Source organism: Hyla sarda, chromosome 2, assembly GCF_029499605.1.
Source record: "Hyla sarda isolate aHylSar1 chromosome 2, aHylSar1.hap1, whole genome shotgun sequence".
Taxonomy (NCBI): domain Eukaryota; kingdom Metazoa; phylum Chordata; class Amphibia; order Anura; family Hylidae; genus Hyla; species Hyla sarda.
Genome location: NC_079190.1, coordinates 155,142,927 through 155,167,336, shown reverse-complemented (window position 1 = coordinate 155,167,336; position 24,410 = coordinate 155,142,927). Strand labels below are relative to the sequence as shown.

The 24,410-nt window shown below is 39.5% G+C and overlaps 1 protein-coding gene and 1 long non-coding RNA gene across 3 annotated transcripts in view; one reads left to right on the top strand and one right to left on the bottom strand.

The window, feature by feature from the left end:
* Positions 1-24,410, bottom strand: part of GPC6 (glypican 6) — a 795,255-nt gene that overhangs the window by 275,572 nt on the left and 495,273 nt on the right. The gene's annotated exons all lie outside the window — the stretch shown is intronic.
* The window catches only part of LOC130355452 (uncharacterized), a 66,689-nt gene continuing 52,037 nt past the window's right edge, over positions 9,759-24,410 (top strand). For both annotated transcript variants that reach the window (XR_008888530.1, XR_008888529.1), the window contains exon 1: positions 9,759-9,823. This is a non-coding gene — a long non-coding RNA (uncharacterized LOC130355452). The remainder of the gene's footprint in view (positions 9,824-24,410) is intronic.

Here is a 24,410-nt window from a genome sequence, read left to right as displayed (position 1 = left end):
TTAATTCTAATCATTGATTGGTCTATAAAAAAGTTATGATGTCCTTTATAGATTACTCCTTTATTAATCTTAAAGGGGTTATCCGGGAAAAAACTTTTTTTTATATATCAACTGGCTCCAGAAAGTTAAACAGATTTGTAAATTGCTTCTATAAAAAAATATTAATCCTTTCGGTACTTATGAGCTGCTGAAGTTGAGTTTATCTTTTCTGTCTAAGTGCTCTCTGATGACACCTGTCTCAGGAACTGTCCAGAATAGAAGCAAATCCCCATAGCAAACCTCTTCTACTCTGTGCAGTTCCCGAGGCAAGCAGAGATGTCAGCAGAGAGCACTGTTGCCAGACAGAAAAGAACAACTCAACTTCAGCAGCTGATAATTATTGGAAGGATTAAGATTTTTTAATAGAAGTAATTTGAAAATCTGTTTAACTTTCTGGAGCCAGTTGATACATATCTATATAAAAAAAATAGTTTTTTCCTGGAATACCCCTTACATTTTTTCCCCTGTGATGACATCACTAAAGTGCAGTTTTACCACTTTTTAATTTCTTTTTCTACTTTTTCTGTTATGTGATAGTTATATTGCCATTTCATCTCTCTCCCTTTTTCTCTTCCCGTATTATTTTCAACTTTATTATTAATAAGATGACAGTTACAGCATTCAGTTTTGTAACAATGTGATAAACAGAGGCAACAATTCTTTCCTGAAATGAATAATGAAAATACAAAGAAATATCTAGAAAATGAAAGAATGCTGAACTGAACTTTTATGCATGTTGTAAAACATGAGTTATAGTTACACATGAAATGTTAAACTGCATAGAAGCTGAAGAAATCCGTAATAGATTCCCAGGTAGGTGAGGGTTATTGAAAATGTTTCATTTCATGCATGGAATATTAAATGTCCTGCACTTTCATAAGGGGCTTATAAAGGAGCTAAGAATATGTGATGGGTTTGTACAGGAAACTTGTCATAAGTAAACTACTTCACATTTAACTTCATAATCTGGAGGGTAGAGGAAAATGGAGTTATAGGAAGTAATTTGTGATGGAGCAGAACAGACCAAAAATGTCTTTTCTCTTCTCTGTTATGATATTGTGCACCTGCCTTGTCTTAAAGGGGAACTCCACCCCTAGACTTCTTAACCCCTATCCAATGGATAGGGGATAAGATGTCTGATTGCGGGGGTCCCGCAGCTGGGGACCCCCGCAATATAGCATGCAGCATCCACCGTATCTGCTTCCGGAAGCTCTGGAGGTTCTGTCTCCCGACCACAGGGACGGAAGATTGTGACATCACGACTCCGCCCCCGTGTGGCATCAGACCCCGCCCCCTCAAAGCAAGTCTATGGGAAGGGGCTTGATGGCTACCACGCCCCCTCCCATAGACTTGCATTGAGGGGGCGGGGTCTGACGTCACACGGGGGCAGAGTCGTGATGTCACTATCAGATACAGTGGGTGCTGTATGCTATATTGCGGGGGGTCCCCAGCGGTGGGACCCCCACGATCAGACATCTTATTTTATATCTTTTATATCTTTTTTGCACAATGCAGATCCAGAAGATTGGTCTGTTTTACTACAATAAAGTACTAAGGGCTTTGGTAAACTGCTCTCAGTTCAAGTATTCATAAATTACATTTTGTCTGGAAAAAAAGAAGATATTTTGCTATATTTTACTTAGAGAAAAACATTTACAGGAGAAAACATGTATTTCAAGTAGTGTTGTTAAATATGACACAATTCACAATTACAAATAAATAATACACTGCTCAAAGAAATAAAGGGAACACTTCAACAACACAATGTAACTCCAAGTCAATCACACTTCTGTGAAATCGCACTGTCCACTCAGGAAGCAACACTGATTGACAATCAATTTCACATGCTGTTGTGCAAATGGAACAGACAACAGGTGGAAATTATAGGCAATTAGCAAGACACCCCCAAAAAAGGAGTGGCTCTGCAGGTGGTGACCACAGACCACTTCTCAGTTCCTATGCTTCCTGGTTTATGTTTTGGTCACTTTTGGTCACTGACTCATAAATCCTTACAACTACTATGCGATCGTTCATTCATAAATTTCCGCGATGCTATGCTGTGTATTACTCTACATCCGGCAGCACAATTTCTATATTCACTCCAGCGATCTCATATATATTTGTCCCAGCTCAGTCACCCATAAACTCTTTTATTTTATCTTATATTAATAAATGTCTCTCTATTTTTACTTTGTATGTTTTACATATCCACATCCGGGAAAGCTGTGTCCCAGAAGTTCCAAGCCTCATTCCTGATCCCTTACAAGCCCGATATGTCAATCGTTCTACTTGCAGATCAAGCCTCGTTGCAATGCAAAATCTACTTCCGTTTTTACGTGAAAATTTTAATTCCTCTTGTCAATTCAATATATATAATTTTAAACTATAATTTATCCCATAGTATTGTATGTATTTTATGTATTTTTACCTATAGTACCAATTGTATTTTATATCCTTCAGTGCATATATGTGAATTTACCCGCCAAATTGTGGCAGACTTTTTAAGTGTATATATATACCTTGTTTGAACACTTCTCTGTTATGTCAATCTGAGGAAGGGTGTATACCCGAAACGCGTCATTGGATCAAATAAAACATTGTCATTTTTAAATACATCACCCTGTCTGATCCCATCTGGAGAATCTTTTGCGCCTAAAGGGGACCTCTTGCTACTGTTTTTAACCTTACTACTGGGGTGACACACAGTAACAAACCTCCTCCTCATGTAATTAGTTAGGGGTTTTGTGGGATTTTGCTGAATGGACAGGTGCTTCAGATGCTGGCTAACTGTATTGCTGTGGGCAGAGCATCGCACCCTATCAAGAGTGCGCTCTAGGCGGCTGCCTATTTTTCCTATAGGCAAATCTAAAGGTATGCTTCAGATATCTGCTGTGGAGTCCACAAAGGATTTTTTGTACAGAAAAATATGTCATGTGAAACTACTCATTAACTAATGTAAGTCTTCATGTAATAGTACTGATTGATTTTAACAAATGACAACTGCGGTTCACAAGATTTAATAAAATGAGTATATTGCTTTGGACTACACTTATAAGTTGATAATTAAAATCAATCAGTAGAACTAAGAAAGTCACAATGTACCTCTGGCCTTTTGTTAAGTATATAATACTACTAGCTGAGTACCCGGCGTTGCCCCATTTTTCCTACCTAATCCTTGTGGTGGAGGAAAAGCAACATAGGAGGAAGTACTTGTCCTCATATCCCGTTCTCATATCCCTTTCTCATATCATGACCTTATATCCCGACCCTATATCCTGACCATATATACTGTCCTCATATCCCAACCTCACATCCCATCCTCCTATCCAGTCCTCATATCCAGTTCTCATATCCTGCCCTCATATCCCGAATTTATATCCTGTCCTCATATCCCGTCCTCATATCCTGTCCTCATATCCCGACTTCATATCCCGACTTTATATCCTGTCCTCATATCCCATCCTCATATCCTATCCTCATATCCTGTCCTCATATCCCATCCTTATCTCCCGCTCTCATACCCTGTCCTCATATTCTGTCCTCCCATCCCGACCTTATGTCCAATCCACATATCCCGACCTCATATCACGTCCTCATATCTAGACCTCATATCCTGACCTCATATGCCGTCCTCATATCCTATCCCCATATCCTGTCTTTATCTCCTGTCCTCATATCTAGACCTCATATCCCGCCCTCATATCGCATCCTCATATCCTGTCTTCATCTCCCACTCTAATATCCTGTCCTCATATCTCATCCTCATATCCCGTCCTCAGGTGGGGCTGAGCTGTTATGAAGAGATTGTAGGATGAAAATAGAAGGAGGCAAGGTTGTGTGGAAGTGGGCATAACTTGCATGCCATACCAATGCACAAAAAGGGTAGAAAATGAAAAGGGATGTGGCTTCAATTGGGGGTGTGGCTTTGTTAGGTGGGTTTGGCATGTGGGAGGGGTGTGGTTGGACTGATGCCATACCAATGCACAAAAAGGGTAGAAAATAAAAAGGGATGTAGCTTAAATTGTGGGTGTGGCTTTGTGAGAGGGGGTGTGGCATGCGGGAGGGGTTGGCCGGACTGACGCACTCACCAGGAGATGCAGAGCAGAGCTTGGAATAAGGTATTGAAATTCCTATATACTTGCATGGGACTTAAGACAAAAACCTCATCCTTCATGTAAGGGTTAATTTAACTATCATATAGTTTTACTTCAGCCATTTGTAAGTTATGCTGGAACATACATTTCCCATAGATTTGCATGGGATTTTAAACAAAAACCCTGACTGTCGCAAATGGGAGTTGGGTGAGGGTATATTTACCTACTTTATGTATGTAGTTGGCATATTAGTAACATGTGTGGAAGTGATGTTGGAACATGCACACATACATTGAGTTTTATATATAGATGTTGCAAGGATGTGATCAGAGGGGGGGGGGGGGGAACGGACATTTTTGTTTCTGTTACAGCAAAATATATTTTGCACCTTCAGGGTACTAGTCATGTTGTGTACATCAAATAATACAAAAGTTCAAAAAATCTATTTTAATTTTAGACTGTAGTGCAACAAAATGGGAGAAACGCAAGGAAGAATACTTTCATTAGGCACTGTAGATAAACAGCAGAGTGGAGCAAAATTTTCAAAAGTTTGGTTCGCCAGCCTTACAGAATTTTTTCAAAAAAATTTGGTCTGCAGCAACTAAGTTCTAAGCAAATCCGGAATGCAATAAACCTCAAAACTTTTGTATGACACTGCCTTTGAGCTCTAAAGCCCAGTATAACACTGCTAGGTCACATACAAATGTATTAAAGTACTCTTAAAATGGTTTTAAGGATAACTTAATCTCAAAGATACAGTGACATGCGGTAACCCATGGTAACTAACAGGTTGTTTAACCCCTTAAGAACAATGGACATAAATATATGTCCTGATGCGTTGGTACTTAACGCACAAGGGAGTACATTTACGTCCCATATGAGAAGCAAGTGCAGGAGCTGCTATTAGCTGCTTTTTAAAAAAAAAAAATAGTACAATAAAAGAAAAACACGTAAACATGGGTATCATTTATATCATATTTACTCACAGAATAAAGAAAACATGTCAGTTTTACCGTAAAGTGCACTGCGTAAAAACGAAACCCTTTAAAAGTAGCAAAATTGCGGTTTGTCTTTTCAATTTCCCCACAAAATATTTTTTTGGTTGCACCATACATTTTAGGGTAAGATAAAAGGTGTCATTACAATGTACAATTGGTCATGCAAAAAAACAAGCCTCATATGGGTTTGTGGAATGCAAAATAAGAGTTATGACTCTTCGGAGGCGAGGCAGAAAAAATGAAAATGCAAAAATGAAATTGGTCCTTAACCCCTTAAGGACTCAGCCCTTTTTCACCTTAAGGACGGATCATTTTTTGCAATTCTGACCACTGTCACTTTATGCATTAATAACTCTGGGATAACAGTTTATTCTGATTCCAAGACAGTTTTTTCGTTACATATTCTACTTTAACATAGTGATACATTTTCAGTGTTACTTGCATCCTTTCTTGGGGAAAAATCACAAAATTTTATGAAAATGTTGAAAATTTAGCATTTTTCTAACTTTGAAGCTCTCTGCTTGTAAGGAAAATGGATATTCCAAATACATTTTATATTGATTCACAAATACAATATGTCTACTTTATGTTTGGATCATAAAGTTGACATGTTTTTACTTTTTGATGACATTAGAGGGCTTCAAAGTATAGCAGCAATTTTCAAAATTTTCACAAAAATTTCAAAATCTGAATTTTTCAGGGACCAGTTAAGTTTGAAGTGGATTTGAGGGGCCTTTCTGTGAGAGATACCCCATAAATTACCCCATTATAGAAACTTTACCCCTCAAAGTATTCAAAATGACATTCACAAGAATAGCAGCAAAGTGGAGGAAAAAAATCAAAACCTGCATTTTTTACACTAACATGTTCTTGTAGCCCCATTTTTTTTCCTTTTTAAAAGTGGTAAATGGAGAAAAAGCCCCCCAAAATGTGTAGACCTATTTCTCTCAAGTATAGAATACCTCATATGTTGACATAAAGTGCTCTGCAGGCTCACAACATGGCTCAAGAGGGAAAGAGCAACTGTGGGAATTAAAAAAAAAATTTAGCTGTCATGGTTTTTGGGGGTCATGTTGCATTTAGGAAGCCCCCATGGTGCCAGAACAGCAAAATAACTATTTTGGAAACTACACCCCTCAAGGAACATAACAAGGGTGTAGGTGAACCTTAACACCTCACATGTGTTTTATGACTTTGCGTGGAAATTGGACATGAAAATGGAAAATTAGATTTTTAACATTAAAATGATAGTGTTACACTCAATTTTTCTTTTTCACAAGGGGTAATAGGTGAAAATGGACCCCGAAATTTGAAGCCCAATTTCTCCTTATTAAGAAAATGCCCCATATGTGGACGTTAAGTGCTCTGCTGGTGCTCTACAATGCTCAGAAGAGAAGGAGCAAAATTTGGCTTTTTGAAAGAGAATTTTGCTGAAATGGTTTTTGGGGGGCATGTTACATTTAGAAAGTCCCCAGGGTGCCAGAACAGCAAAAAAAACAAAAACAAAAAAAACACATGGCATTTTTAACCAAGGAACGTAACAAGGGGTATAGTGAACCTTAACACCTCATAGGTGTTTGATGACTTTGCGTTGAAGTTGGATGTAAAATGGAAAATGAAAAATTTTGGATAACACCTGCATTTTTGTGAAAAACATCCAACTTTAACGGAAATTCTTCAAACACCTGTGGGGTGTTAAGGCTCAATATACCCCTTGTTATGTTCCCTGAATGGTGTAGTTTCCAAAATGGGGTCACATGTTGATGTTTTTTTTTTTGTTTATGTCAGAACCGCTGTAACGATCAGCCACCTCTGTGCAAATCACCTCAAATGTACATGACGCTCTCACTTCTGAGCCTTGTTGTGCGTCCGCAAAGCATTTTACGTCCACATATGGGGTATTTTGGTACTCCTTTTTCTTCTTGTGCAAATGAAAAGTATGGGGCAACACCAGAATGTCAGTGTAGCATTTTTTTTTTTACAATAACATGCTGGAGTAGGCCCCAACTTTACCTTTTCATAGGGGGTAAAAAGCCCCCTAAATTTGTTAGGCAATTTTTCCCGAGTACAGAAATACCCCATATGTGGCCCTAAACTGTTGCCTAGAAATACGACAGGGCTCCAAAGTCAGAGAGCACCATGCGCATTTGAGGCCTAAATTAGGGATTTGCATAGGGACATACCCGGGACAGACCCGGATGCAAGAATTACACTTGCCTGTTTTGCAACAGCTGGAGGCTGTTTTAGAAACCATGCCGTACCAGACGTTTCTCATTTTTATTGAAGGGGGGGGGTAACTATGTAGCAGTATGTGTACATGTAGTGTTTTACCTTTAATTTTGTGTAGGTGTAGTGTAGTGTTTTTAGGGTAAAATCACACGGGCCGGAGTTCACAGCCAGTTTCCCGCTGGGAGTTTGAGCTGAAGCGGATAGTTTGCTGCATCTCAAACTTGCAGCAAGAAACTCACTGTAAACCCACCCGTGTGAATGTAGCCTGTACATTCACATGGGGAGGGGGGCGGCAAACATCCAGCTGTTGCAAAACTACAACTCCTAGCATTCCCTTTGGCTGTCCGTGCATGCTGGGGGTTGCAGTTATGCAACAGCTGGAGGCACACTGGTTGCAAAACACTGAGTGAGGAAAAAACTCTCAGTGTTACGCAACCAGTGTGCCTTCAGCTGTTGCAAAAACTACAACCCCAGCATGCACGGACAGCAGAAGGGCATGCTGGGATTTGTAGTTATGCAACAGCTGGAGGCATACTACTACAACTTCCAGCATGCCCTTTGGCTGCCCATGCATGCTGGGGGTTTTAGTTATGCAACAGCTGGAGGCACACTGGTTGCAAAACACTGAGTTTGTTACTTAACTCAGTGTTTCCCAACATGTGTGCCTCCAGCTGTTGTAAAACTGCAACTCTTAACATGCATGGTCTGTCAGTGCATGCTGGGAGTTATAGTTTTGCAACAGCTGGAGGCACACAGGTTGGGAAACACTGAGTTAGGAAACAGACAATGTTTCCCAACCAGTGTGCCTCCAGTTGTTGGACAAGCAGGGCTCTACGCAATGAGGACAAGCAGGGCTCTGTACACTGAGGACAAGCAGAGCTCTGTACACTAAGGACAAGCAGGGCTCTGTACACTGAGGACAAGCAGGGCTCTGTGCACTGAGGACAAGCAGGGCTCTGTACACTGAGGACAAGCAGAGCTCTGTGCCGTGAGTACAAGCAGGGCTCTGTGCAGTGAGGCTCTGTGATATTCTCTTGGCTCACACAGCAAGATGATTGACAAGCCAGGATCCTGCACAGAGCCCTGTTTGCCCCACCCTTACTTCCTGTATTTGGTCTCCTCACAGAGACACACAGGCAACAGCTGCAGGGACAGCATTTTTTCACCCAAAAATATACATATTTTTTAACCAATGTACCTTACAAATATACCTATAATGGTATCTTCTACATTACATACGTTTTTGTTAATGACAGGTACACTTTAAGGCCAAAATGGACTGTGTCGTTAAGGGGTTTTGTATGCTTTTTACGGTTGACTGTCCACACAATTCCTAATGCTATCCTCCTGCTGGGGAGAGCAAAGACAAAGATGTTGGAACAGACCGTCTAGGAAGCACATTTTCACTGTATTAGTAACTGCAGACGATGAGGATTCCAATGACGCCCGACTCAACGTCATATTATCAGACTCCTCCTCCTCCTGAGCTGACCAAGAATGAGTCAACACAAGTCTTGCTGCTGCTGCTACTATCACAAGCCACCTGGCTGCTGATTCTACCTGTACTGTACCTGGGCAAATGAGTGGTGCCCACAGTGCTGGTACTGCCACCAGCATGTGTGCTGGTGAAAGGCATGGAAGGGGACTCTTCCCTCTACCCAATCCTCATCCAACTATTCCTTTACCAGACATTTTATTTTACAAAAAAAAACCTGATTTGTCACTCACTAACTAGCTAACTAAACTGCCAATCAACTTTCACCCTTACAAGTAGAAATAATGTTTAATAATTTTAAACGTATTCATTTTCCTGCATGTAGTTATGATTTTTTCCAGAAGTACGACAAAATCAAACCTATATAAGTAGAGTATAATTTTAATCGTATAGACCTACAGAATATAGATAAGGAGTCATTTTTACCGAAAAATGTACTACATAGAAACGGAAGCCCCCAAAAGATACAAAACAGCAGGTTTTTTTTTTCAATTTTGTCTCACAATGATTTTTTTTCCGTTTCGCCGTAGATTTTTGGGCAAAATGACTGACCTCATTGCAAAGTAGAATTGGTGGCGCAAAAAATAAGCCATCATATGGATTTTTAGGTGCAAAATTAGAAGAGTTATGATTTTTTAATGGCAAGGAGGAAAAAATGAAAATGGAAAAACCCTTGGTCCTTAAGGGGTTAAAGGAGTACTCTAGGATACGTAGGTTTTTTAGCAACATTTTCATTCTGCCTGTTATAAAAAAAAATAAACATCTACTTTACCTCCGGCCACTCCCACTCGGTGTCTCTATTGCCCCACTGTGGTCCCCTGTGCGCTCCTCTTCCTGGTTCCCTGAGGTCAATAAGTCACACTGCGGCTCAGTTATTGGCATCAGTCTTTCTGACTGACATCAGTCTATTTCTAGGAGGAAGAGCACACTACAGCAGGACAACAGAGGCAGCGGGAAAGAGGCGGGAGGTAAATAGACGTTTATTTTTTTATGACTGTAGAATGGCATTGTTACTGAACCCCCTAAATACAGAAAATACAGTTAACATAGTGTAAAAGGCCTAGTCATATTTTATTCTCACAGCTTAAAATACTGCTTTTTAAGCAACCCCGCTATAAATTCTTTATATTTTGTTAAATCTAGAAAAGAGAGGTAAAGCATAACAGACCCATTGAACTTTTAACACTAACATTATGTTTATTTTTGGTTTGTTAAACTTATATAAAAATGCTTTCTATTTGGTTAAACTCAGAAAATACAGGAAACATGGCTTAAAAGGCCCAGTGAGCTTTCAACACTAGAAATGCAATTTTTTTTTGTTAAACATAGCTAGAAATGCTCTATACAGTATTTGTTTACACACAGAAAATACAGACAAATACGCAGGGCAGCCCACTGCAAAATACTTTTGTCTAACTGCTTTGTGTTGTAGTCTGAAAGCTTTCTGGGATCAGTAGTTCCACAGTGAGTTGCTCTGGATACTGCTCACTACTCAGCTTTCTCTTTAAGATTCTGGCTGCAATGCAGTGTATAGAGTTTTATCAATCTCATCCCTATGCTGTCTCCTGATTGGCCTGGGAGCTGTATGCAAGCAATAATTTGTTAACCTGCTATCGTGTGATCTTGCTACTTGCAGCAGAGTATTCTGGGCTAGCCTGACATCATCTCAGTGCTCATACTTTTTCATGCTATGCTGAAATGGTACCAAAACACAATGGGGCGATTTATCAAAACCTGTCCAGAGGAAAAGTTGCTGAGTTGCCATAGCAACCAATAAGATCACTTATAAAATTTTTCAGAGGCCTTTTCAAAAGTGAAAGAAGCAATCTGATTGGTTGCTATGGGCTACTCAGCAACTTTTCCTCTGGACAAGTTTTGATAAATCTCCCCCTAAATGTTCCTCATCCCTTCTCCTACAATAGCGGTGCTACCAGACTCACATGGAACAAGCCTGGAAAATTTCTAATGCTTGGAGATCCTAATTTTAGCCCAAGTTAAGAGCGAGACTGGGTTCTACGGATTTGCACATCTCTAATAGACAGACAGATAGATAGATAGATACAGTGGGGCAAAAAAGTCAGCCACCAATTGTGCAAGTTCTCCCACTTTAAAAGATGAGAGAGGTCTGTAATTTTCATCATAGATATACTTCAACTATGAAAGACATGAGAAAAAAAATCCATACAATCACATTGTCTGATTTTTTAAAGAATTTATTTGCAAATTATGGTGGAAATTAAGTATTTGAACACCTACAAACAAGCCTTTGTTACTTTGGTCCCAGCTCTCTGCCGGTCATTCACTAGGTCCCCCCGTGTGGTTCTGGAATTTTTGCTCACCGTTCTTGTGATCATTTTGACACCACAGGGTGAGATCTTGCGTGGAGCCCCAGATCGATGGAGATTATCAGTGGTCTTGTATGTCTTCCATTTTCTAATAATTGCTCCCACAGTTGATTTCTTCACACCAAGCTGCTTGCCTATTGCAGATTCAGTATTCCCAGCCTGGTGCAGGTCTACAATTTTGTTTCTGGTGTCCTTCGACAGCTCTTTGGTCTTGGCCATAGTGGAGTCTGGAGTGTGACTGAGGATGTGGACAGGTGTCTTTTATACTGATAACAAGTTCAAACAGGTGCCATTAATACAGGTAACGAGTGGAGGACAGAGGAGACTCTTAAAGAAGTTACAGGTCTGTGAGAGCCAGAAATCTTACTTGTTTGTAGGTGACCAAATACTTATTTTCCACCATAATTTGCAAATAAATTCTTTAAAAATCAGACAGTGTGATTTTATGGATTTTTTTTTTCTTGTTCTGTCTTTCATAGTTAAGGTATACCTATGATGAAAATTACAGGCCTCTCATCTTTTTAGTGGGAGAACTTGCACAATTGGTGGCTGACTAAATACTTTCCCCCCCCCCCACTGTAGATAGAATTTGAGAAATATATTTAATTCACTTTACGCTACTCATGTATTATCATATTGTTAAGTAATACTGTTTTACTTGCAATTCAACAGTCTGCCTAGCCATATGGCTTTCTGTTATGTGGAAATCCATCCATGAATGACACCAAGCACATCATTATCATTTAGCCAAGCAAAGTGCCTTATTACAGTATGCCTGGCTGTAATTTATGGCTTCTGGTCTGTAGAATAAAATGACACATTATGATGCATTACCCGTATGTGTCCTATGATAGAAAATAAATGATAAACATTAGTGTTAAATGACATATGCTGCATGCAAGATAGATAGATCGAGGCGTTCTATATTCTTACATAAGAAGTGTTATATGGATGCTTTTAAAACCAGATCAGTTGTGCATTTTCTCAGTTTTCCATCAAGGTCAAATGGTTGTAACATTCTCTAGGGAGCAGCCTAATATACATAAAGTATCAAAGACTGATGAACAGTGCCTCCGAAACACTTCACACTATGTATTTTAGAATAAATGTGTTAATCCATGCTAATCTGATTCAATACTCTTCAAACAATTACATTTATTTTTCATCCCACCTGGCGCCTTGTCTGCTATTACAAATAAACTGCACTGCATATGATTTTTTCAAAATTGCAGGCAGCTGAAAAGCAACTATAAAAAAAAGACAATTTCATTTAATTTTTCCATTTTCAGAACATTGAAATATGTTTGAATAATCCATTATTTTTTATGTTCAATTTCCATAATATTGTACCGGTAGAGTATTACTATTGTATGCATATGACCTTATCTTCTTAAGTGATTCAGAGTAAAATTTTTCGAGTGAAGGGTAACACTTATAAAAATTTATTGCAAATGTAAAAAGCGTTTTTGTAGAAAAAAAAGTCAATAATGAAAATGAAGAATTGAAAGACTGTTAAATGAATGGTTGAAAATAATAATTATGAACCTAATATATATTTAGTGTCACTAATTCTTCCAGACCTTTTCCTTGATACTGTAATTTTATAGGAGGAATAAGGACAATTTTATTATTTTTAATGGTTCAACAAATACTTTTTAGGACATACTCCCCATTCCACATGCTATAGACACAGACGGGGAGATTTATCTAAACCTGTGTCGAGGTAGAGTGGTGCAAACATCAAAAAAGACATCAATGGGTCAGGATAGGAAATGCCAAGCAACATGCCTTGATAATAGAGAATGAACAACAAAACAAATGGGAGTTAACAGAAAGTACAAGAAACATGCAATAATGGAGTGTGGAGTATTGGATGAAAGGGATATGCATTGATGGATCACCAATTTGCATTGGCCAAAGAGAAGATGCCAGAACCTTTGTCTAGTGTCTTCCTATTTATACATATAAAAATGATATAGGGTTACTTGCCAGGTAAAGGATATGGGGAGATGACAATCCTTACCTAAACAGTCAATACACTTACGGCTGAAATTTATAAAATTGGTACATGAAAAGCCTTCACCATTTCTGCCGTTTACCACGCGGGATCATAAACATTATATTTAATAGTTTGGACGTTTAGGCACGCAGCGATACCAAATATCTTAATTTTTTTCTTTTTTCTTTTTGTAAAATAGGAAAATAGGGGTCATTTTATTTATTTTATATGGGAGGGAGGGGGTTTTGTATAATTTTACAAGCTTTTTATTTATTTATTTATTTTTACTTTTTTGTTACTTTTCAAGACCCCATAGGTGCTTTTATATGCATTCATTAGATTGCATTTACTGTATAATGCTATGCCTATGGCGTATGATCAGCGATCCACTGATATAGCCTGGCTAAGGTGATCGGTGACAGGTAAGGGGAACCTCCTCCTCTATTTTTGTTCACAGAACCCATGATCACGTTGTGGGTGTTCCGTGAGCTCTAATGAGCTTAATTTTCCCTTTAGACACTATGATCGGCATTGATCACTTCGTCTAAAGGGTTAAAGCCAGGCAGCGGTGATCATTGCATAAGCAATGAGTGTGTGGCTACTGATGGTTCAGTACTTTGTTTAGGCATAGCACAGGCCAGTGATATTGGCAATATACTTGTTTAGTCAGTCTCTGTGGGCAGACTATACAAGAATATCCCCGGAGCCAAACATAGAAGATAAGCAGAGCTCTGACAACCGTTTTCACTAATCGGACCCCCTGATCTTGCTGTGTGTGGTCACAGCATTGAAACTACTTTAGATACTGCAATCAGTATTTATCACACCATCTAAAGGTTAATGGCAGACATCAGTGGGTTCACTGATTTTCACCATCAGCAGGTATGTCCTGACTGCTGTCAATAAGGCAAGTGCAGCTCCTGCGCTCGCTTTATAATTGGAATGCCGTCTGTTACATAACTGTAGGTCCTGGTGCATTAAGTACCAGGAAAGCAGGACGTATATTTAAGTCTATTGTTGCTAAGGGCTAAAAGCTTAGGTAATCCTGATTAAAATAATTTTTACTGTTTCTTGACATCCCGCTTCCGAGATATGTGGGTTGATAATTTGTTTGGCAATGCAAAGGAACTGCCAGATGGGCATGAACTTAAACTTTATAATGGGAGTGAATAGTGAGGACAGGATGATACTGTCAGGGGGTTTAAATGTTTTACAGTAAGGGTGAGTTACCTAATACACACCCCTTGTCTATAAAACCACACCCGTCACCTAATATTTATTCCCACAAAAGGAGAACCAGAAACATGGCCTCACATCTACAACTTTTATTATGATCTAATTGCTTCTCAGCATAACTTCAAAAACTAACAGGTTGTTACTGTACCTTTTGATCAAAACGTGCATGCCCACATGCCACGTAAAGGCCACCTGATATAAGCGGGTCCCCAACATTACACTGGCATGAGTCCAGGTGCCGACCCTCACTGCCGCTGCGACACCAAGCCCACAGGGAGGATGACCCAGTGGCCAGGCAGCCTCACTGCTTTCCGACCAAGCCCCGGCTCTTGGCCACAACATCTCATAGACAAAGCAACACAGCTACAATGGCCACCACAGAGCACCACACCTACCATGTGCTACCTGCAAGAGAACTGTGAGAATGCTATCAAGAAACCCTTATGCCGCTCTGGGGTGAACATTGTTGCTGTGGTACTTTGTCTGTGGGTTGGGGTGGCCCAGAGCCGGGACTTTGTCAGGCAGCATTGGGGTAGGCTGGCCACTGGGTCATTCCCCCTGTGGGATTGGTGTCGCTACACCAGTGTTAGTTTAGGGACCCACTCTTATTAGGTGGCCTTGACATGGTGAGTGGGCTTGCATGTTTTGATCAAAAGGTACAAGAACAAACTGTTAGTTTTTGAAATTACAGTATGTTGAGAAGTAATTTCATCATAGTACAAGTTATGGATGTGTGGACACGTTCTGCTTCTCTATGAGTGAGTAACATGTATTCCCTTCATTAAAATTTATTTCACGCCCATCTAACCATTCCCTTTATTGTCAAACAACTATAAACCCAAATATCTTGGGAGAGCATACAAAAAATGTAAAAAGATGTACCTGAATGGCACCCTAAGCTTTTAAATGATAGAAAAATCTCATTTTGGTTGGCCACAGGTCCTCTTTAAGTGTGATTATTCCACAATTTTGTGAAGATTGTAAATCAAAATGTGCCTTAATTCGTAATGGCTTAATTATTGATAGTTATGTGGGTGTATGTGTAAACATTGATGTGGATGTTGATGTGAATCTACGGCAGCTCTGGATGATAATCCAATCTGACAGAAATTCATTGGTGATATTTTATCTTAACATTCTCCTAGCAATGCAGTGTTTGTTATTGGGTCAATAATTTTAAGCAACTACCGTATATTTCAAAACTAAAGTAAGGTACTAATGTAAATGGCAGAGTTCTAACTTTTACATAGAAACATAGAATGTGTTGGCAGATAAGAACTATTTGGCCCATCTAGTCTGCCCACTAATCTGAATTCTATCAATAGTACCATGCCTTATCTTATATGAAGGATAGCCTTATGCTTATCCCATGCATGCTTAACCCCTTAAGGACCAAGACAATTAGGTCTGTAAGCCCCTTAAACACCAGGCCTGTTTTTTCAAATTGCGGATGTCTGACTTTATCAGAGAATAACTCTAGCAATGTTTTGCCAATCAGGATGCAAAAAATCCTGAAATAAAATTTTTTTTTTTTTTGCTATTTTAGCACTAATAGGTTGCATTTATTTATACTTACTGACCAAATAGTTTATGAAACTTATACTTTCAGATGTCTACTTTATTTTGAAAGCATTTTTTTATTAACATTTTAAATGAATTAGAAGCCTAACAATTTTACTTGAAATTTTGAAAATTTGAAAAGTACATCTTTATGTGCTATGCAAGGTTTGCAGAAATTTGAAGGTGGTAGAACCCCCCCCCCAAATGACTCCATTTTAAAACTAGACCCCTCAAGTTATTCACTAGGGGTACAGTGAGTATTTTAACACCATCAGTTTTTGGCAGGAATTATTACAAAGTCAGTGTTTAAAATTCGAAATTTGCATTTTTTTCACAAATGCATCATTTGTGGGACATATTTTTTGTACATCGCTTCTGATATTGAAAGAAATGCACCCTATATTTTATTAAGCTGCTCGGCCCGTGTTTGGAAATACCTCCGCTTAGGCCATATTTGGTTCCTTGGCCGCGTGGTAGGACCCAGAAGGAGAGGAGCGCCATTTGGCTTTCAGGGCATAATTTTAGGCCGACTGGATTATAGGCTGTACTTGGATGATATGCCTGCAAAGGGTTTTAGCTGCCAGAACCATACAGAACCCCCACAAGTGACCCCATTATGGAAACTAAATTCCCTAAAGTATTCACCTAGACCAAAAGTAAGTACTTTGAGTGTGGCTGGAATGGTTAAAAAATGTTTTTATTTTTTATTTTATTCTTTTACATTTTTTACATTTTGTTTTACAATTTTTACACTTTTTTCTACACTTTTATTTATTTTATTTTTCACTTTTTTATGCTTTGGAATACTTAGTATTCCAAAGCATTGCAGTTATATGTTGCCTGCCAGTTTTACACTAGCAGGCAGCATATCAGGCAAACGCCTTACAGCTTGCGGTCACTTTGGTCCCGACAGTGAGGCAGGCCCCCGCCCATCGGGTATTATACACAGCACCCCACGATCACACTGCGGGGTGCTCCAGGAAAGACAGAGGGAGCTCCCTCTGTCAAAACACTTACAGCCCGCGGACACTTTCGACTGCGGCTGTAAGGGTAAAACTGCCGGGACAGAAGTTTACTTCGGTCCCGGCAGTGCGGCAGGGTCCCGGCTGTGTGTTACAGCCATGATCTCATGGGTATACTGGGCAGTACCCACGAGAACCAGCCATGTGTATACTCATCCAGGTGCAGGAACGTGCATCCCCCCTGGACTTATATACACGTCCATGATCGTTAACGTGTTAAACTCCTTCACTGTATTCATAGTTTACACATATTCACATTTTACTGTAAACTCCTTCACTGTATTCACATTTTACATTTCTTCTGTTCTTCTGTTTTTCCACTACCTTTCCTATATTTTACTCTTATTGTTTATCCTCCACCCCTCACGTAACTTTTGTGTCTTTATATCATATTTTGTGTTTCTATGTGGCTGCACCTACCCTTCTTTTTTATGTTCCCCTTCACCTTATCACTTTCATTCATTTATTTAATTTATTTCATATACTCCCTGCTAATGTTCTGCATTAACCATTCATTACATCTCACATTCCCTTGCAGCCCATTTCTTATAATCATTTTATTTTTACCATAATCCATCCAACAATATTACCTTTCTATCCCCTATCATCTGCCTTGCTGTTCTCACTATGATCTTTCCCGTCTAGATTATAGCTGTCCAGAGTATACATATGATTTGATTGATAATCTGTTTTCCCTTAGTCTCCTCAGCAGCACAATATGGGGTGTTTCACGCCCCTGTGCGCCAACGGGATGTTAGGAATAAACAAACAAACAAACAAAAAAATTATATATATATATATATATATACCAGCAATAAATCCAACAGCACTCACGGGTTCAAGTGAAAAAACACAACGGTGTTTATTTAAACCATGTTCAGATGCAACGTTTCAGTGATATCCACCACCTTTTTCAAGCATGGTATACAAATGTGCAAGACAAACCTTTATATGGTATCATATTAAGTTAATTACAGACTCCAATCAGTATAATCAAACAAAATTCATACAGTAAAAAGACATGATCAGTACAAAGTTTATAATATGAAAAGTGCAAGTGATAACAATGTGATCAGAAACAACAATGGTTGCCGTACATACAGTAGATCATCGTTGTTATTAAAAAATATAGAGTGCAGATAATAAAGGCGTAGCTGCAACTGCGTCTTCCAGTGATTAAAAACAACATTGCCATGGGGACAGACCACTCACCTCCCGCGTATGGGCGCCGCCATTACGGCGTCTCACATGCTGTCATATGGCTCCCGGTCATGCGACGCTCCCGAGCTCCGCCCCGTCATCACGTGACCGGAGCGCACACTCGCGCATGTGCGCCTGCCACTTTGATGCTGAAAACGGCATCAAGAGACCTGGCGGAGACACGGGAGCGCCACAAGCGCCAGGATCAAACTGACATCATGAATCTCAATATAGAATAGCAAATTAGAATACAAATAGTATCTAAAAAAGATAAATGGTGATGTACAAAATAGATAAATAAAAATTTTTTTTTGGTTTTGTCAGTGGATATGTCAATGGGCACACAAATGCACATAGGTGTACAGATGTGCATCCAGAGGCACATCCACGGAGAACATCTCACCTAAGGAAAGGGGGGAAAAGTATACTCGTGTAACTAGACAAAAAAGTGAATACTTAAATGTGGAATCAAAGTTCTACAATGTGTCCGAAAAAATAATGCAAAAAGTGTATAGTATGTGGATAAGTATGTATGTATGTATATACATGCACGCATGTAAGGACCAACATATCAAAGTTGGTATATAAAAAATATAAAAAATATAGAGTGCAGTGAGTATAATAATAATAATAAAAAAATATACTAAACATAAAATAAAATAAATACTGAGTGTCTAATGTAGATGTATGTCTCCAATCCCCACATGCATAATGATTCTCCATATGCACATATGGATCTTTAACCTTCCTAAAAAAATATATAAATACGTGGCATTGCCCCTTCTTTGTACATCACACATAACTAAAATTCTCATATAATCGTAAAAATTTTTTTTACTACACACATGTAAAAGTAATATAAAGAATTATAATAGTATATTCCGTGTCGGTGTCTTTGGTCTGTCCCCCGACAAGTAAATACTTCAATATCTAAAACAAAACAGAGAGAAAGTATCAATAATGTATGTTACATCGTATACCACTTAAATACATTCTCAATAGTCGACATTGGCCTACGCATTATATATAGCCGATGTAACAGTAAAATCTACATTCAGGCCACGTAGGCGTAATGTGTCCAACTCATGAATCCAATATAGCTCACGTTTCTTTAAACGATTAATTCTGTCTCCTCCCTTCTTACTCTCTGGTACATGGTCAATTAATGTAAACCGCAACTCTCCTTCCGTATGACCCGCTTCAACAAGGCCTGAATGTAGATTTTACTGTTACATCGGCTATATATAATGCGTAGGCCAATGTCGACTATTGAGAATGTATTTAAGTGGTATACGATGTAACATACATTATTGATACTTTTTCTCTGTTTTGTTTTAGATATTGAAGTATTTACTTGTCGGGGGACAGACCAAAGACACCGACACGGAATATACTATTATAATTCTTTATATTACTTTTACATGTGTGTAGTAAAAAGATTTTTTACGATTATATGAGAATTTTAGTTATGTGTGATGTACAAAGGAGGGGCAATGCCACGTATTTATATATTTTTTTTAGGAAGGTTAAAGATCCATATGTGCATATGGAGAATCATTATGCATGTGGGGATTGGAGACATACATCTACATTAGACACTCAGTATTTATTTTATTTTATGTTTAGTATATTTTTTTATTATTATTATTATTATACTCACTGCACTCTATATTTTTTATATTTTTTATATACCAACTTTGATATGTTGGTCCTTACATGCGTGCATGTATATACATATATACATACTTATCCACATACTATACACTTTTTGCATTATTTTTTCGGACACATTGTAGAACTTTGATTCCACATTTAAGTATTCATTTTTTTGTCTAGTTACACGAGTATACTTTTCCCCCCTTACCTTAGGTGAGATGTTCTCAGTGGATGTGCCTCTGGATGCACATCTGTACACCTATGTGCATTTGTGTGCCCATTGACATATCCACTGACACAACCAAAAAAAATTTTCTCTCCCCTATACACATGTTGCGTTTTTTTGATGCGTTTGTTGGCGTACTATTAAAACTTTTCTATTACTGATAGGTTTCCCCGTCATTCACAGACCGGGCGGGAACGGCTTTATATTTTTTTCCTGACCTTTGATGATAATGATGTTTTTTGCCCCTGTATTTATTTATCTATTTTGTACATCACCATTTATCTTTTTTAGATACTATTTGTATTCTAATTTGCTATTCTATATTGGGATTCATGATGTCAGTTTGATCCTGGCGCTTGTGGCGCTCCCGTGTCTCCGCCAGGTCTCTTGATGCCGTTTTCAGCATCAAAGTGGCAGGCGCGCATGCGCGAGTGTGCGCTCCGGTCACGTGATGACGGGGCGGAGCTCGGGAGCGTCGCATGACCGGGAGCCATATGACAGCATGTGAGACGCCGTAATGGCGGCGCCCATACGCGGGAGGTGAGTGGTCTGTCCCCATGGCAATGTTGTTTTTAATCACTGGAAGACGCAGTTGCAGCTACGCCTTTATTATCTGCACTCTATATTTTTTAATAACAACGATGATCTACTGTATGTACGGCAACCATTGTTGTTTCTGATCACATTGTTATCACTTGCACTTTTCATATTATAAACTTTGTACTGATCATGTCTTTTTACTGTATGAATTTTGTTTGATTATACTGATTGGAGTCTGTAATTAACTTAATATGATACCATATAAAGGTTTGTCTTGCACATTTGTATACCATGCTTGAAAAAGGTGGTGGATATCACTGAAACGTTGCATCTGAACATGGTTTAAATAAACACCGTTGTGTTTTTTCACTTGAACCCGTGAGTGCTGTTGGATTTATTGCTGGAATTTATGGATGTGGTCTGCGACTGGGACCACGTTTCTTTCCCATTGCACCCGGATTACTATCTCGAGACTTACAGTGGTTGTGCTGTCCTCCGCCATTTGGAAATATATATATATATATATATGGGGGGAGGGGAGTCTTGTGCTGCAGAGGAGACTAAGGGAAAACAGATTATCAATCAAATATCTTCCCTTGCATCCCTCAGCAGCACAATATAGGGATTTAGCAAGGAGAGTACCCCATAGGGAGGGCCTGAATGCTTGACGGTATTGATAACTGAGTTAACAAAACTTGGTTTCTGAGAAAGTCTAGACTGTAATCTATAAAACCGGAAAAAAAGTAGATGGACTAGACCAGGTAGCAGATAAACATATTTGCTCAATAGGAACAGAGCATCTCTCTGCCCAGGACTGTCCTACCAACCTGGTAGAATGAGATTTAGAATACAGCTAGATATCAACCTGTATATAGTTGGTTTAGATGCTTTTTTGCCTGGAAAGAAACAAATGCATTTTTTTCCCACCTGAAGGGTAAGGTTCGTTCAAGATAACGGACAACATCTAACTTCTTTAGAAGTTGGTCCTCATCTTCTGGAAGAGTAGGTAAGGCAATCACCTGATTGGTGTTTTGGAAGGATGCACATTTAGGTAGGATAGTAGGGAGGAATCTCAATAGGACCTTGTCCTCGAGAAAGATTGTGTAAGGCTCCTTAGAGGAGAGAGCCTGCAACTCACCTACTCTCTTAGCCAATGTGATGGCTAATAAAAAGGCCGTCTTGAAAGAAAGAAGCTTTAGATCAATTTCTTGGATGGGTTCAAAAGGATGAAGAGATAACTTATTTAATACTAAAGGTAAGTCAAAAGGAGCAACAGGTCTAATAATTCTGGGTCTAAGGCGAGACACAGCCTTAATAAAAGCTTTGAACTCTGGGATGACAAGAAGTCTTCTGTGTAGAACAGCTGAGAGGGCTGAAACTTGAACATTTAGAGTACTAGGTGACAGACCTTAATCAAAACCATCCTGGAGGAAATCTAAAATTTCAGGATTAGATAAATTAGAGGGATTATTCCCCCAGACAAAGACCAGGCATGAAAAATAGTTCTAATTCTAGCATAAGACCTGTTTGTAGCTTCCCTCTTTGAGCGTGCTAAAGTGTGCGGTACTCTTCCAGAATAGCCTCTGCCCATTAGAAGGGTGCGGTCGACTTCCAGGCTGTCAGATTAAATGATCTGAGATTGTGACAGAACCGTGTTCCTTGTGTCACCAGATCCTGCCTGAGAGGAAGATTCCAATATATCCCTCGACATGAGTAGGGCAAACCAGGATCTCTTGGGCCAGAATGACATTATTGAAATTACTAAGCCTGATACTGTTTTATCTTCCTCAATATCTTGGGAATCATGGGCACAGGGGAGAACAAATACGCTAGACAGAAAGTTCAAGGAATGGTCCAGTACAGAGCCTTATACAACACGCCTCCCGCTATATCCCGTCTCCGGTATCACGATCCATGCGCATACGTGACCCCCTGCGCTTGCTGTCACTTCCGGATCTTACTCTACACCACCAGGGACCAGGTGTGTTCCCCATCCCCCATTGGCACACATCTACTATACATACCAAGGCCATCCCAGTCCACTCCACTCCTAGTCAAAGCCGCTCCAGGCGAAATGCATTGGAGTTGTGGAGGTGGGCTTGGGTGAGTCCTGTTTGTTATTATCTAAGCCTGGTTCTTTCTATCTCTATATATTACTTACTGCTACTTAACAGTACTTCCCTTACATTGCTGCTAACTTGCATGGGGCACTTTACTTTACCTGTAGCTGCTATGCTCACTGCTGGTTTGTGTTTTTACTGTTCTTATACACTTGCATATTTGCTTGCACCATTAATCTAATTTTTTATTTCTTTTTACCACATGTTTCTTTGGTTTCACCATTAGTGTTATCAATTTTCACTGCTTTTATTCATTTTATCACAGAGTGTCATGTGTGACCCACCTATATAGCACCTCCTTACATATAAGTAACTGCCCTCTTTGCACAATATTAAGTTGTACTTGTTTACGCTCTAGCACCAGACTCGCAGTGCTATTCAGCATTATTCTATTCACATATCTTCTCTGTCAGTTGCACAGGACTTTCAACCCCAATACCCACCTTGTTTTTAATTCAGTTTTTTTATTATCTTTTTAATTTATACCCATAAATGAATTGATTCTGTATGCAGATTTTTAAGTATTGTAATAAAACATTTTTTTTTTAATACTCCATATCTCAGTTGATTACATAATTCATTTTATACCATTTATTCTACTGGGGGTCTCATGTTCTTCTGGTGTGGTTGCCACACCTTTACATTGCATAATTATTGTCGTGTTTTGGTTAACCACTTTTCATTTTTATTTACACCTATTTTTGGAGCTTACATATAGGAAAGTTCTTTTTCGGAGTTAAATGAAGCCAGTGCTTTTCAACTGCACTAGAGTACCCTGTAGAGAGCACACTGTCTGACTGGAAAGAATACAGAGAATACATGTATATGAGCATATAGCTCATGTACAGCTGATAAGTACTGAAAGGTTTGAGTTCTCTTTTTTTTCTTTTTTTTATACAAATCTGTGTATCTTTGTGGCACCAGTTAATAAAAAATAAAATAAATTTATATATATATATATATATATATATATATTTATATATATATATATATATATATATATATATATATATATACACATACACATTGTTACGCCTAGCGCTCCGGGTCCCCGCTCCTCCCCGGAGCGCTCACGGCGTCTTTTTCCCTGCAGCGCCCCGGTCAGTCCCGCTGACCGGGAGCGCTGCACTGTCATGGCCGTTGGGGATGCGATTCGCACAGCGGGACGCGCCCGCTCGCGAATCGCATCCCAGGTCACTTACCCGTCCCGGTCCCCTGCTGTCATGTGCTGGCGCGCGCGGCTCCGCTCTCTAGGGCGCGCGCGCGCCAGCTCTCTGAGACTTAAAGGGCCAGTGCACCAATGATTGGTGCCTGGCCCAATTAGCTTAATTGGCTTCCACCTGCTCCCTGGCTATATCTGATCTCCTCCCATGCACTTCCTTGCCGGATCTTGTTGCCTTGTGCCAGTGAAAGCGTTTAGTGTGTCCAAAGCCTGTGTACCTGAACTTCTGCTATCCATCCTGACTACGAACCTTGCCGCCTGCCCCCGACCTTCTGCTACGTCTGACCTTGCCTCTGCCTAGTCCTTCTGTCCCACGCCTTCTCAGCAGTCAGCGAGGTAGAGCCGTTGCTAGTGGATACGACCTGGTTGCTACTGCCACAGCAAGACCATCCCGCTTTGCGGCGGGCTCTGGTGAACACCAGTAGCCTC